Source organism: Mizuhopecten yessoensis, unplaced genomic scaffold (genome assembly GCF_002113885.1).
Source record: "Mizuhopecten yessoensis strain PY_sf001 unplaced genomic scaffold, ASM211388v2 scaffold10603, whole genome shotgun sequence".
In the NCBI taxonomy this organism is placed as follows: Eukaryota; Metazoa; Mollusca; class Bivalvia; order Pectinida; family Pectinidae; genus Mizuhopecten; species Mizuhopecten yessoensis.
Window position 1 is genome coordinate 1,123,914 of NW_018408629.1, and position 13,684 is coordinate 1,137,597.

A 13,684-nucleotide genomic window follows, 5' to 3' on the forward strand; every position below is an offset into this window, starting at 1 on the left:
ATCCGTTTCCATTTCCTGTTTTTGTAAGACGCATAGTTGAGTATAGTAAACGCATTTATAATTATTTGTAAACACTTTTTCGTGACTGTGACGTATTGGTTTGTTTCTTGGACAGATTTTATTCCATGTCTCCTATAATGTAATAGTGCCAATATAGCGACAACAAAAAACGACAAGATCAAAATGTAAAGTCAAAACAAAACGGGAAAAACGGAAATACATAAATGTACAGAGGATACACACGCACACACTCACGCTCACAAACGTCCACCGTGAATTAACCAAGATGTCAAAGAATAGTTTTTATCAAAATTTCAATTGGAAGGTTAAACAGAATAACAATCGTCTGTTTGCAAGGACAAATAATCACTAAAATACGAAGAAAAAGGATGCAGCTATAATATGTCTAAACAGAAAGCAAATGAAAAAAAATCTGCAACATACAGCCGTTTTTTATAACATCGTTTCAAAAAAAAAGACATTTTAGCATGAGCTTACGTGGCACGAGGACATTCATATATAATAAAAATATAAACTTTATTTATTTTACAACAATTTTGAAACACTTTGTTTCAACTTATATCGATCGCTCTTCTTGGTCCGGATGATAGCGCTCGGGGGATCTTAATGTGTGTTGGGGGGGGGGGGGGGGGATATCAATATAACATCCGGCTAGGTATTCCGCTGGTCATAAGATTTGTGACGGAACCAATTTCTCAAAGGGGTTTTCTCTTCTCAAGGGCTGAGGTTTTATTACCGATGACGAGGCGCCTAAATGTCCATTTCAAAGATACATAACCTGAACACGGTATCATCTTGTCACATTCTGACAACGGACTATGTCCATTCAAGTTAACATTTGTGCATAGAACAGAAAATCAGAATTATATTATGCTTAATGAATCGTATATATTGGTCAAAGTACATTTAGTAATATTAACAGTAAAACACTGGATCCTTACAAACTTTTATTTGTCGGGTAAGAATGCCTTAAAATTTGTATATGGGTCAAGGAAGCAACAGTGTAGACAATATAAGTTGTCCAATTTTCAAAGCAAACCGTTGCTTTATCAAAACAAAACAAAAACAGAACAATGACATCACCATGTATTTGAATTAAAAAAAAAATAGTTTCTCCATGTTTAATAAATTTGGGAATGCCTTGGCTGAGACATCAAATTTTGAACAAAATCTTAGTATCACAATTTCGTTCTCCAAATATTATTACATATCTGGATATAATTTTTTATTGCTTCAACTTTAATTATTTTACCGATCAAACACAGAATTTAAACAATTATCTTACACACTTTTTATTTATTCCTTCCATAAGAAAATTTTATTCCTAATTGCCAAAAAGCAAAATCATAAACCATTTCCACGTTAGCACTTTAATATTTCGCAAAAATATCTAAAAAGAAATCAGCATACTTCAATTAAATAACCTATATCCAAAAAGAAAGTATGTAAGTGTTAAGCTTGGTGAGATGAAATAATTCTCAAGATTTAACGAAATGCACTAACAGTACTGACGATGTTTCAATAAAAAAAATAACTGAAAGATATAATCAACGGATTATATGAACGGTGTGCAAGTAAAGGTGAAATCTAATCAATCATAATTCAGTTTAGACAGGTTATAGTTCACTGTTCGTTCAAGCAATGTCTAAACTCTTGCTACTCCAGGAGAAGTCGGTTCTTCTCTGGGAGCCTCTGTGTAAGGTTCTCTGATAATGTCTGAATCATCACTCGATACAGAGGAGTCATCACATCTGTCGTCCATGTCATTTTCATACAGCACAATCATTTGTCTTGGAGTCCTTCGTCTCTGTTCTCTCTGTCCACTTTCCTTCAGCGTCGTCCATGGAACATGACCACTATTTTAAGAAAGAAAAAAATGAATTAAAGAATATTGAATACATTCTGAAATGTAAAAAATAAGGAAAACTGTTATAAGACTATATTAATTGATTGACAGTTAAACAGAAAAAAATAAGAATAGCATGCGCAGGGTTTTCAAGATAGTTATACCGGTTGATTTTAGCACTGGGTCAAAATTTGAAATTTTACTTTTAAGTCTTCCGACCGATACTCTAAGTACTAATGTATGTCAAACAGGTGCTATCGCTTCATGTTTTTAAATAAACGACAGCTCATTAATTAACCTACAAGTGATTATGTTGGTGCAAAATTGAAACCGGAATTGGGGAAAAGGTAGGTTCGAAATTTTTTGGCCCAAACATGGAATAGTAAATAGATACTGTTGTTGCTGAGATGAGTCAGATATCGTCATATTCTGACCTAAATGGCATGTAATTTATATACTAAATTTCGTGTTCCCGGTCTGTTTAATTGAAAGCCAGACATACTTCTTAATCATATGTAACCTTTTTCGGTTTCTAGGATGAGTGGTTGTGAAGGATTTTTTTTTTATCGGGTATTATAATTTGTTAAGTAGACACTCTTGAGATAAGTTGGGTTATACTTTCTGACTTTTTATTGAAGATAATTTCAAAAGCGGCATCTGATTTTTTTTAAATCACAACGCACTATATAATTCTACTATTGCTTTCCCTTTAGAAAAAAAATACCTTCATATTTAGTCACGCTTTTAAGTAAAAAATCGAAAATATGAAAGTTTTCAGTTGAAAAGCATATATATCGTTTTCCTGTGGAGGTATTCAATACCGATATATTGCTCGTGTTATTTATAAACCGCCGAACTTATTTAAAATATATGAGTCAATAAGCATTATATATCTTCTTTTTAACAAAATCACTAAACCATTTATTTATTTTTTTGAATTGTCATATACTGAATACCTCGCTTGGTTCTTGTTCATTGAATGTTGTCGATGGCATCGGAGTACTTCTTCAATTACTGATTCATTGTTGGATTGCAAAGCATTATTTTGTAAATCATTCTCTAATACTGGCTGGCCAGTAGTCTCCCAGTGATGTAACAAGTTCGAATTAAGACTCATTTCACAAAGTAAGTCTGATAACTCATTATCTTTAGGGCTGATGTAACAATCGGGTACTACCCAGTTCTGCAGGTTCTGCAATGCCCGTTTTTCTTCTGTTCCGTAGTCGTGACGGAGACCCAATTCTCGTTTCACTGTTGCATGAGCAGGCGTCCCATCTTGTAAACAACCCAGAGTCATTCCGATTGAAATGTCGACTGGCGGTTCGACAGTGACAGGGATATAGAGCGAGGAATCATTCGGAATTTTCTCAAACTGCTTCTCTGTAATGTTCGAGAGAACAGCCAATGTGACATATTCATATGGTGGATGGACCAGGGAATACTGGGTCCCCTGGTATAGTACAACTTCCTGGGAGTCCACGAAGGTTTTCATCAGCTTGGCAATTAACAACTGGAAACTTTGTAGACCACTACATGAAGCATTGTAACTTGTATTCTTTACGTCCCCAATTTGTCGTAGAATAACATTTGAGCACATGTCCAGTTCAGTGTAAGACAAGAGAAACTCAATCGCGTTCAAAGCTACAGTACCTATGGACACATCAATCTCCATACTTGCGACAATGCAATCCATCAACTCTGGTGAGGATACTTTCTTCACATCAATTCCCTCACGTTTTGCTATTTTAAACAATCTTTGGGAAGTCATAACTGCAATACTACTATCGCCATGTAAGACGAGGCAGATGCTTAATCCCTTTCGGGCATGATGTAGACATATTTCCACCATTTTTACGCATATGTTACTTGTATTATTACCGCAGTCATGCATCATTATACTAAGATCCATCCCGTCAGGTCTGAGGTCTTTTAGAAATAATTCAGTAACTGTATCATCTACCAAGAAAAAAACGTAATTTGATCGCTTGATTTCCGTCAAACTCTCTACGGTACAATGTGCGAAAGACTTTATCCCTGTACCAATGATTGATATATGTCCTGGATTATCTAAAGACATATTGCACGGTGCAACACTTTTCCCAACAGCTTGACATAAGTCCCTGTATCGTTTTATATCATCAAGGTTTTGTGGTTCAACATTATTAATGTGATCATTGTCATCCATTTCCAATTAATTTCAGGAGGATGTGCTGTTAACAAACAATCAATATCATATCAACATGTCTAGTTTATCTGTGTATCTACGTAGGTCAAATTTCCTTTAGCTTGCATTAGAAACATACCATACTTTCCTGAGGATATCCCTCACATCCGATAGCCCAACGGAAACGTTTGCGTTAGTATTTCCTGAAATATTGACATATGTTTCGTTGAAAATGAAGCCAAACATCCAGATCAATTTTTATCTGACCTTCTCTCCTCGATCTTCCACGATGGGCATTTGGAAAAACAACGATATGGAATTCGATAATATTTGTTTGTTCCCGTACCATAAACTGGGAGCAAAGATGATTTTTCGTTTCCAGAAAAATCTATAATTTTGATTTCAGAACTTATGGGGAAAGGGTTTACTTGAAGCAATAAATAGTTTGAAAATGATTTTGGATACATAGATGTCATGTGACAACAGTGTCAATTCACGATGCGGCCCTTTTGAAATAGTTGTCTCACTGCAATGATTCAATGGTATTTGTATTATTGGAAACTTATTATGTATTGTGAATATGTTTTTATAATCGATGGAACCATTGTTATGACATAGCTACATTACTTGCAGAGAAAGTAACGTTTGTGTTTGTTTCGTTTACAAATCAGAAAAAGGTGTTTTGCCGCTTGAATACTTAATTTCAAAGAGTGAGTTTAGTGGCAAAGCTGTCTTCACATGTTGCTTATCGGAGACAACATAGAACCTCAATTATCTCATACTACACTATATCATTATCAAAGAGGATGGTAGGTCAGTTTAATACAAAATAGCCCCAAATTTTCCTTTGAACAACAGATGAATATACGTTCCAGTCTTTTTTGTACTGAGTATTTTTTTAGACATTATTTGAAAAATAACATTTTAATATTTTCAGTACAGAAACATCACAAACAAAACAAGAATTGCCAAATTAGCCTCACGCGTGATACGTATACGGTCTTAGAAATACCAATAAGGGTGTTTCTCTGTGCTTGTAGTCGACAAGCGTGATTATCCTGTTTCCATCCCAACTCCCAACCAGACCTGCATACATATCAGGGAAAACAAGCTTTCTTTGAGTTTGATGTTGACAAGTCCTTCACGGCTCAAATAGTGGTGGATATTCACTCCAATAAACACATGAACAGTGTTTAGATTGTACTTGCCTTTTTAGTGACACAGGCGAACGACCCCTGTCGGCAGAAACAGGATGCCATAAATCCGCCCTCCGGCCCCTGACCAGGGATATATTTCAAGGTAGCGATGTGACTGATTTCATGTAACCGTGTGTCATGTTTTCTGACCAAAGTGTACTCTCAGTTATCAAAGTAATTATAACAAAATATAGCAATCATCAACTTTAACTAAATCAATTCTAACTTTATATCAAACACACGTGCCTGAAAACGATCGTCAACCGTCGATCGCATTGTTTGAACATCGGCTCGCGCATCGGATGGGCCCATATATATATTCACAGTACTTTATTGAACCAGTGAATCTGAAGAAAAACACATTTCACAATATCTGCCATCGGTTAACCTTGGTATCCAGTTTCGAACCAAATCTTAAGCAAAGATGCTTACTATTGTAAGAAAGTTTTGTTAATGAGAAATCAGAACAACACCCTCTAACGAATATCAGAGATATGTGACCAAACTAATTTGTATAAGATACGCTATACATGTAACGCACTGATGCTTCATGCATTGCACTGACCTTGCACAAAAGGGAATGAGACAAGGAGACCCTATTGTGCCATACCATTTTGTGATCAATGAACGAAGATACGAAGGGACTGAACGTTATGATAAAGAAATCAATCAAGAAATCAATCATTTATTTTAAATATTTATTCTTATATAGGCTTTATAATGTTGACAAACCTAATCCAAAACATGAAAAATCTTTTGACTGAACGAAAATGACTAATGCGCCATCAGTTTCACCCTTCTATGAGAAAAAATGTATACTTCTACAGAGAAAATTTCTTCATAAAATATTCCTTATAACTTCAAATAAACAGTGTTGGTATTGGCATAATATGTTTTTAGATGAAATGCTAAAAACTATTTACCCTTTTTCACAGGTCACATGTGGGTTTTATTTGTTCTCTTTTGGAATTTTTCTGACTTTTACTTTTAACAAGCTTCAAGAAAAGAAAAAAATCACAATTGATAAAAATCCATCGAAAAGCGCTGAAAATAGCATTCCGCTAAAAGATATACGATTACAGTATACAAATATAAATATGAATGTAAGTTTAAACAACAGAGACAAGGAAATGGAATACGATTACTTTGCAATCGGATATTTTTTTCAAAATGGTTGATTGAGCTATAATTGGGACGGGATCCGCCATAGAGGGTTTTCCGAAGTTATGCAAGGTAACAGTCATTTTCTGCCCTAAACATCACATTTTTACAAATTATTAATCATCTGTCAATTGCAAAAGCCATATTTTTATTTCAAATGATTGTTATTCGTATTTTTTTCAGTATTCCCAAGATATGAAACATACTCAGTCGAAGTTTGTTTATTTGGTTACTTACATTGACTGAGTCGTTCTTACTTAGCTTCATCATTCCACACAAACAGACAAAACACCATTTTCCATCATTCTATTTTGTATTTTTCACCACAATGTTATTGTAATATTACAAACAAACTAGCTAGCACAGCTTGTATCGTTGCCAATTCTTTTTTACAACTCTTGTTTATTAAAAGCAATATATAGTTCTTGAAAAAAGTACTCAGAAACAAGGAAGTAGGGGGATTTTATTAAAATAATTTATTCGCTTCAGCTCTAATGCATATTTAAACTCACAGTGATATTGCTTGTCATTTAGTATAAAGGTAGATATAACGGGTTTGAATAATTGTGTAAGATGTTAACATGCATGCGGATTTATGATCAGGACTTGGACCAGAAAAAAACATCCGAATAGCTGTGAAACGAAAACAAAATACTTAACGTTATAAACACCATGTTTTCCTGTAGGAGAAATCTTACCTACATGTGTATGAATGAGCTACGTTTTTACACTAATTCTGTATGAACTTAACTGTGCGACAATAATTTCATTCACGCCGTATTGTGCATTGCCACACTTGAGTAAAATATTTATTAAATGACACCGGCGCGGCATGTCATATTTTAATGTCATAATAAAAACAAAAATGGTATTGACTCTCTCGCCATAAGGTGTTCCCCTGATAATCGGTGTGTTGGGAGAGTTATACTGTTGTACCAGCTATTTGTCCTAGATATGCCAACTTCTTTCAACAATAAATGTAGTATCTTACCCACAAACAAGTGTAATATTTGATAGCTGAATACTGAATACCATTCATACTGTAATTTGGTTATTCAATATTGTCAATTTTCTCTAAAAATGGAATTTTTCGCGTTATGGAAATGCTCGCTGTTTCGCGTTGAAAAAAACAGCGCAAAAATATCCACACGCAAAAAATGTATTTATAGATTATATAATTTATTGATATAATTGATTCTGGATTTTTCAGAACTATTGCAATCGCAAAAAATGTCCCCACATCGCGATCGGTTTATAGAGTCTCAACGGAAGATAGTTTCTTCTTTTTACATTATCGCTATCTGACTAATGGCACTGTTGTAGCATAATATCACCATAACAACCAAACTCGTTCAATATATTGAAACATAGGGGAAAAATTTTAATTATTAAACGGTAAGAGAATTCACTTAACCTGCACCTAACATACATTGCGGTGACCCATATTGAAAATCAGTGTCTTGGCACCATCTGTCATGCATATTTATCTATCTGTTTATTTCTATTTGAGTCCTCACCAATATCACCAATCTGCGCCCAATATACATTGCTGTGACCCTTTTTGAAAAGCAGTGTATAAGCACCATCCGCCACAAGTATTGATTTGTTTTTTATTTATTTATTTATTTATTTATTAAATAATCTACTGGTGTATTATCTCTTATAAAACAGTGAAAGTAATCAGATAAATGTATTGAAGAACATCAATTATTTCACGTTTATAGTTTCTGCAAACATATTTACGTGTTAACCATTTTTGTCATGAAAGTCAGATTTACTTTTCTGATTATCATACTTATCTTTGAAGTTCCTAATTTGTTTATACATTGGTAGGCGGTATATTTGTTTAATAATATACATTCCTTGTGTTCCTAAGATACATAATGGTTTGATGGTAATTAAAATGTAAAAGAAAATCAGAAATACAGCCGTTATTTCCCAACATGATGTTTAGGACTCATTTTTATAATATCATGTATATCTGGCAATTCTAATGCATGTATAATATATAAACCTTCGTTATTGAAATACAATGCAAAACGTGAAACAAGAACATGAAAAGCACATAACTGACTGCACTAAAGAGATTTGGAAATGTAAGATATCTTATGTGCTTTGAGGATTTCAGATGTAGTTTAGCATGGGGGAAGTCTTGAAATTTCGTCTCTGACCACTAGATACATAATACTTTGTTTGTCCATTGCGTACAAGACATTAAACCAGAAGTGCATTCCTTCGACCGTTGCAATTTTGATTGGGTTTTAACATTTTGACATATTGCTTGTTTTAGAGCGTCAAATGTCAATAAGTTACTTAACGAGATAAGGAGTACGTTTTTAATATTTATGGAGATTTGAATATTCGTTGCAGAAAGCCAAAAGAGTACTGTACAGCACCATGTTGTCATTTGTCCATTTCACAACACGCTATCACGTAAACGAATTTTATAAAATAATAAATAGCAGATTTTAAACGTTGGAAGCATGGTCATGATATGTGGGTTTTTTTGCGGCAGGAATAATGAAAAGGGTTCGATATTACCTTTGAAGCCATTATGGCGGTATGTATTATCGTTAGAATTATAAATATGGTCTTGTAAGGGAGAAGGCGACAAAATCTAACTATGATGAATACAATGTAAGAGCGCATAAATTAAAGGTTTACTTGATCGATACAGAATGCCAACTAAACGTAAATATGTAATAAATTTGAAAAAGTAAGAGAGAAACAAATGTACATAGAGCCCTGTACTCGGACATCCATTGTAATTGTAATTTGGACATTGAATCATAAACGTTTGCAATCGCCAACTATATTATCCTGAGAAATATAAGTATGTTAAACCTTATAAAGGATCAAATAAACTGATTAATTACCTATAAGCTTATACCCAATTGACCATTCTGTTTGAATGAGATATTTCCATTATAAGAGTCATTGCACTGAAATACAACAATCTTTTCTTTTTAAAGAAAACACACATATCATAAAGATAATAAAGTTTACTGAGCCTCATTAGATTCATCGTTTCGTTTTGCGTTATTTGTTTTAAACAAACAAATGCACTACTGGATGCTGGTTTTTGTTTATCATTACCGGTTTAACCTTTTCACCACTGTAGACCATAATGGACTCATATAGATAGATGTATGGTAGAGACTTCTAATGATAACTAGGGGTGAAAGGTTTAATGGATTTGCCTTTTCAGCTAAATAACAGTTACACATACATTCCCCTTTTAGACACGATTACCATTGCATACAAGCAGCATTGTCGGCATCTTCTTTGTCTGTGTCCTCATCTTGTGGGCATGTTGTAGACTAAAATAAATTTGATACCCCTTCCCCCTTTCCAGTATTTTTAGACAGTAACGTATTGTGTCTGAGTTGGGTGTCTTGTCACGGTATAAAGAACAATGACGTTGCAGTGATGTGGATTTTTGAAGTGAGCCTTGCCTAACTACATGAGGTCACCGTCTTCACATAATTTAACTGATGTGAATAAGCAAAACCTTAAACAAACGAACAGACAAGTGTCGGCTATCATTTTAAAATATGTGTTTTCTTCATAAAATATACAAGGACACGTACCACGCAGGGAAAACTTATACATCAGCACAGCAAATGAAATTTCCAAGATCTGATTTATCTTTATACTGACGTCATACTAGATATATTCATGTATACAAGTGGACATTTCTTATAAATTCATTATGTTACTTATTGCAACAGCTATCCAGAGGTTTTGACGTCGGACTAGAACCTTTCTTGCATGATGAGCTCTCTGCTGAATTATACTTTCAGATTTATTATCAATTTATCAGAGTGTTAAAAGTTGGTATAAGGATTTTTTTAAATCGAATGTAAGAATATGGTGAAAGCTACCAGTTAAATAAATACGATGTTGTTATCACTAAAAGATATGGAATGTTAAGTGTTTGTGTCTGAAACTGAAAAATACAGAAACGAAAATCTGGGGTATTCTTCGGTGTCTCTTTTTGAAGGTCCTTTTAAAGAACAAAAAAAATATTTAGGCCCACATTGTAACGCTTGACCTCGGTAAAAATCAACGCCGGGAAACGTGGTACTGGGACTAGAATACCTGACATTTCTGTTAAATATATATGGCACTAAACAGTGGTCTTTTCATAGCCTACATTGCTAAAGACATCATCTTCATATGACCTTAGCTATGAGGCGGACGCCACTCAAACATTCGCGTCTACTTTGATTAAAGGGTTATTTTGCTTCGTATAATATCGTATGTTATCTACACTTATCACGAAGGGTGACAAAAGCTATATGAAAAGCTTACTGATTATGTCTCTTCATTTTGTTGAGGGCTTATTATACTTTGCCTCTTGTTTTGGTTTTCTCTTCAGTTTCTCTACCGTCCTGGTGTTGTATTTTGTACGGACATTTGAGAACAGATTTCAATGTGTCCGTGTTTGTTATATATTACCTTAAACAACATTCAGTGCGATAATTGGCTACATGTCAAACTGAGGATCAAGCCAATTTGTACTAGTATTAAGACCTTGTTTAGTGTGCAGAAAGGATAATTAGATATATTATGGGTTGAGGTGAATAAAAGACTAAAGCAAAACCGTCAATGCTATTATTTGTCGGTTGTTGCGTTGAACCTGTAAAAAGTCAATGAGCTGCTATCCGCATCAGAAAAAATAATGTATCGATATAATATTGGATCAAAAGATTTTCAAGTCGATTCAGACATAATTAGTTGCTTATTTAAACCTCAATGTCATACATACATTGTATGCATATCTGATATCCTCGGGTGCATTAACCAACTAATTTTGAAATGTCAGATAAATACTAAAATAGCACTTAAAATTCACGGTACAAAACTTTTCACGTGTTTTATAATTTGATGTTTATCCATTACTGATAAAAAAACACTTTCACAAGATAAAATATTATTATTTAGTCGTCAATGTATATTGCAAAATCATCCCCGCAGGACGGGGATTGAGAATAGAATATACGCGCTGTTACAAACTGAATGTAGTAAGAGGCGACTTATGTGTGAACCCACTGCAAAATTGGGAATTTGTTTTTGTGTCCTGTACCAGCTGGGGGACACAAAAGTGACCAAGTAAATAGGCTGCCCACAGTGCAATATTTTGGATATGTATATTTTCTCACTACCTTTTTGTTTCCTGGCGCCTTTCTTGGCAAAACCTAACATTTTAAGGCAATGGATTCTGTCCCAAGGCCGGCACATACCATTACACGTTACATATGTTATGACAGACAGCATACAGAAACTGTAGGATGATGTCAGGCTAGGGTAGTAGGGGGGATAATAATTTAATACGTCACGATCAGCTTACGATGACAGATGTCGATTGCAAATCAAATATGACAGACTACTCTCGGTGGAGTTGTGACTGAAATAATAGGTTTGGAGGAAATTAATCACCCTCTACCCTTGAGGGTGTAACAGAGAAATCTCCAACCGTCAGGCTGATTATTTGGCTGTACAATGCTCAGAAGAGCTCGTGGGTTGGAGATTATTCTGTGATGCACACCTTGAAGGTAGGGGAAGATTTCATTATTCAACAAAACTCTAGACTATATTGATGTTCAATAGATTTGCCACCTCCCTTATAAATTGCCAAAATATTTCAAGATCTTTTTTTTATTCTAAACACTTTTACGTGCATGTATGGTGAAATGTCTCAATTCTGAAACAATTTGGTCATCACTCTCACATTACATCCAACATCACATTGATGAAATGCACCAGTAGTAACTACAATATGATCTATGAATTTTGTGAGTTTTTTTCTTCTTTTTAAAATAATCTACATTGTCCTTTATAAGATTCATCAGTTGGGATATATGTATCTTTTTTTTTTAACTTTAGTTACTCTAGTTACAACCAACACATATAATGTTATAACCTCTATGAAACTTCCACTTCATACATACCTAAACTAGTGCCAGTAGATTTCTGATAACATACTTCAGCTTGTGCCTGTATATTTTTGATAACATACTTCAGCTTGTGCCTGTAGATTTCTGATAACATACTTCAGCTAGTGCCTGTAGATTTCTGATAACATACTTCAGCTTGTGTCTGTAGATTTCTGATAACATATACTTCAGCTAGTGCCTGTAGATTTCTGATAACATACTTAAGCTAGTGCCTGTAGATTTCTGATAACATACTTTAGCTAGTGTCTGTAGATTTCTGATAACATACTTAAGCTAGTGCCTGTAGATTTCTGATAACATACTTCAGCTTGTGCCTGTGGATTTCTGATAACATACTTCAGCTTAAGTGCCAGTAGATTTCTGATAACATACTTCAGTATGTGCCTGTATATTTCTAAGATTTCTGATAACATACTTCAGCTAGTGGCTGTAGATTTTTGAAAACATACTTCAGCTAGTGCCTGTAGATTTCTGATAACATTCTTGAGCTAGTGCCTGTAGATTTCTGATAACATACTTCAGCTTGTGCCTGTAGATTTCTGATATCATACTTCAGCTTGTGTCTGTAGATTTCTGATAACATACTTCAGCTTGAGTCTGTAGATTTCTGATAACAAACTTCAGCTTGTGCCTATAGATTTCTGATAACATACTTAAACTTGTCCCTGTATATTTCTGATAACATACTTCAGCTTGTGCCTGTATATATCTGATAATATACTTCAGCTTGTACCTGTATTTTTCTGATAAGATACTTCAGCTAGTGCCTGTATATATCTGATAACATACTTCAGCTTGTACCTGTATATTTCTGATAAGATACTTCAGCTAGTGCCTGTAGATTTCTGATAACATACTTAAGCTAGTGCAGCTGTAGATTTCTGATATCATACTTCAGCTTGTACCTGTATATTTCTGATAAGATACTTCAGCTTGTGCCTGTAGATTTCTGATAACATACTTAAGCTTGTGCCTGTAGATTTCTGATAAGATACTTCAGCTAGTGCCTGTAGATTTCTGATAACATACTTCAGCTTGTGCCTGTATATATCTGATAACATACTTCAGCTTGTACCTGTATATTTCTGATAAGATACTTCAGCTAGTGCCTGTATATATCTGATAACATACTTCAGCTTGTACCTGTATATTTCTGATAAGATACTTCAGCTAGTGCCTGTATATATCTGATAACATACTTCAGCTTGTACCTGTATATTTCTGATAACATACTTCAGCTTGTGCCTGTATATATCTGATAACATACTTCAGCTTGTACCTGTATATTTCTGATAAGATACTTCAGCTAGTGCCTGTATATATCTGATAACATACT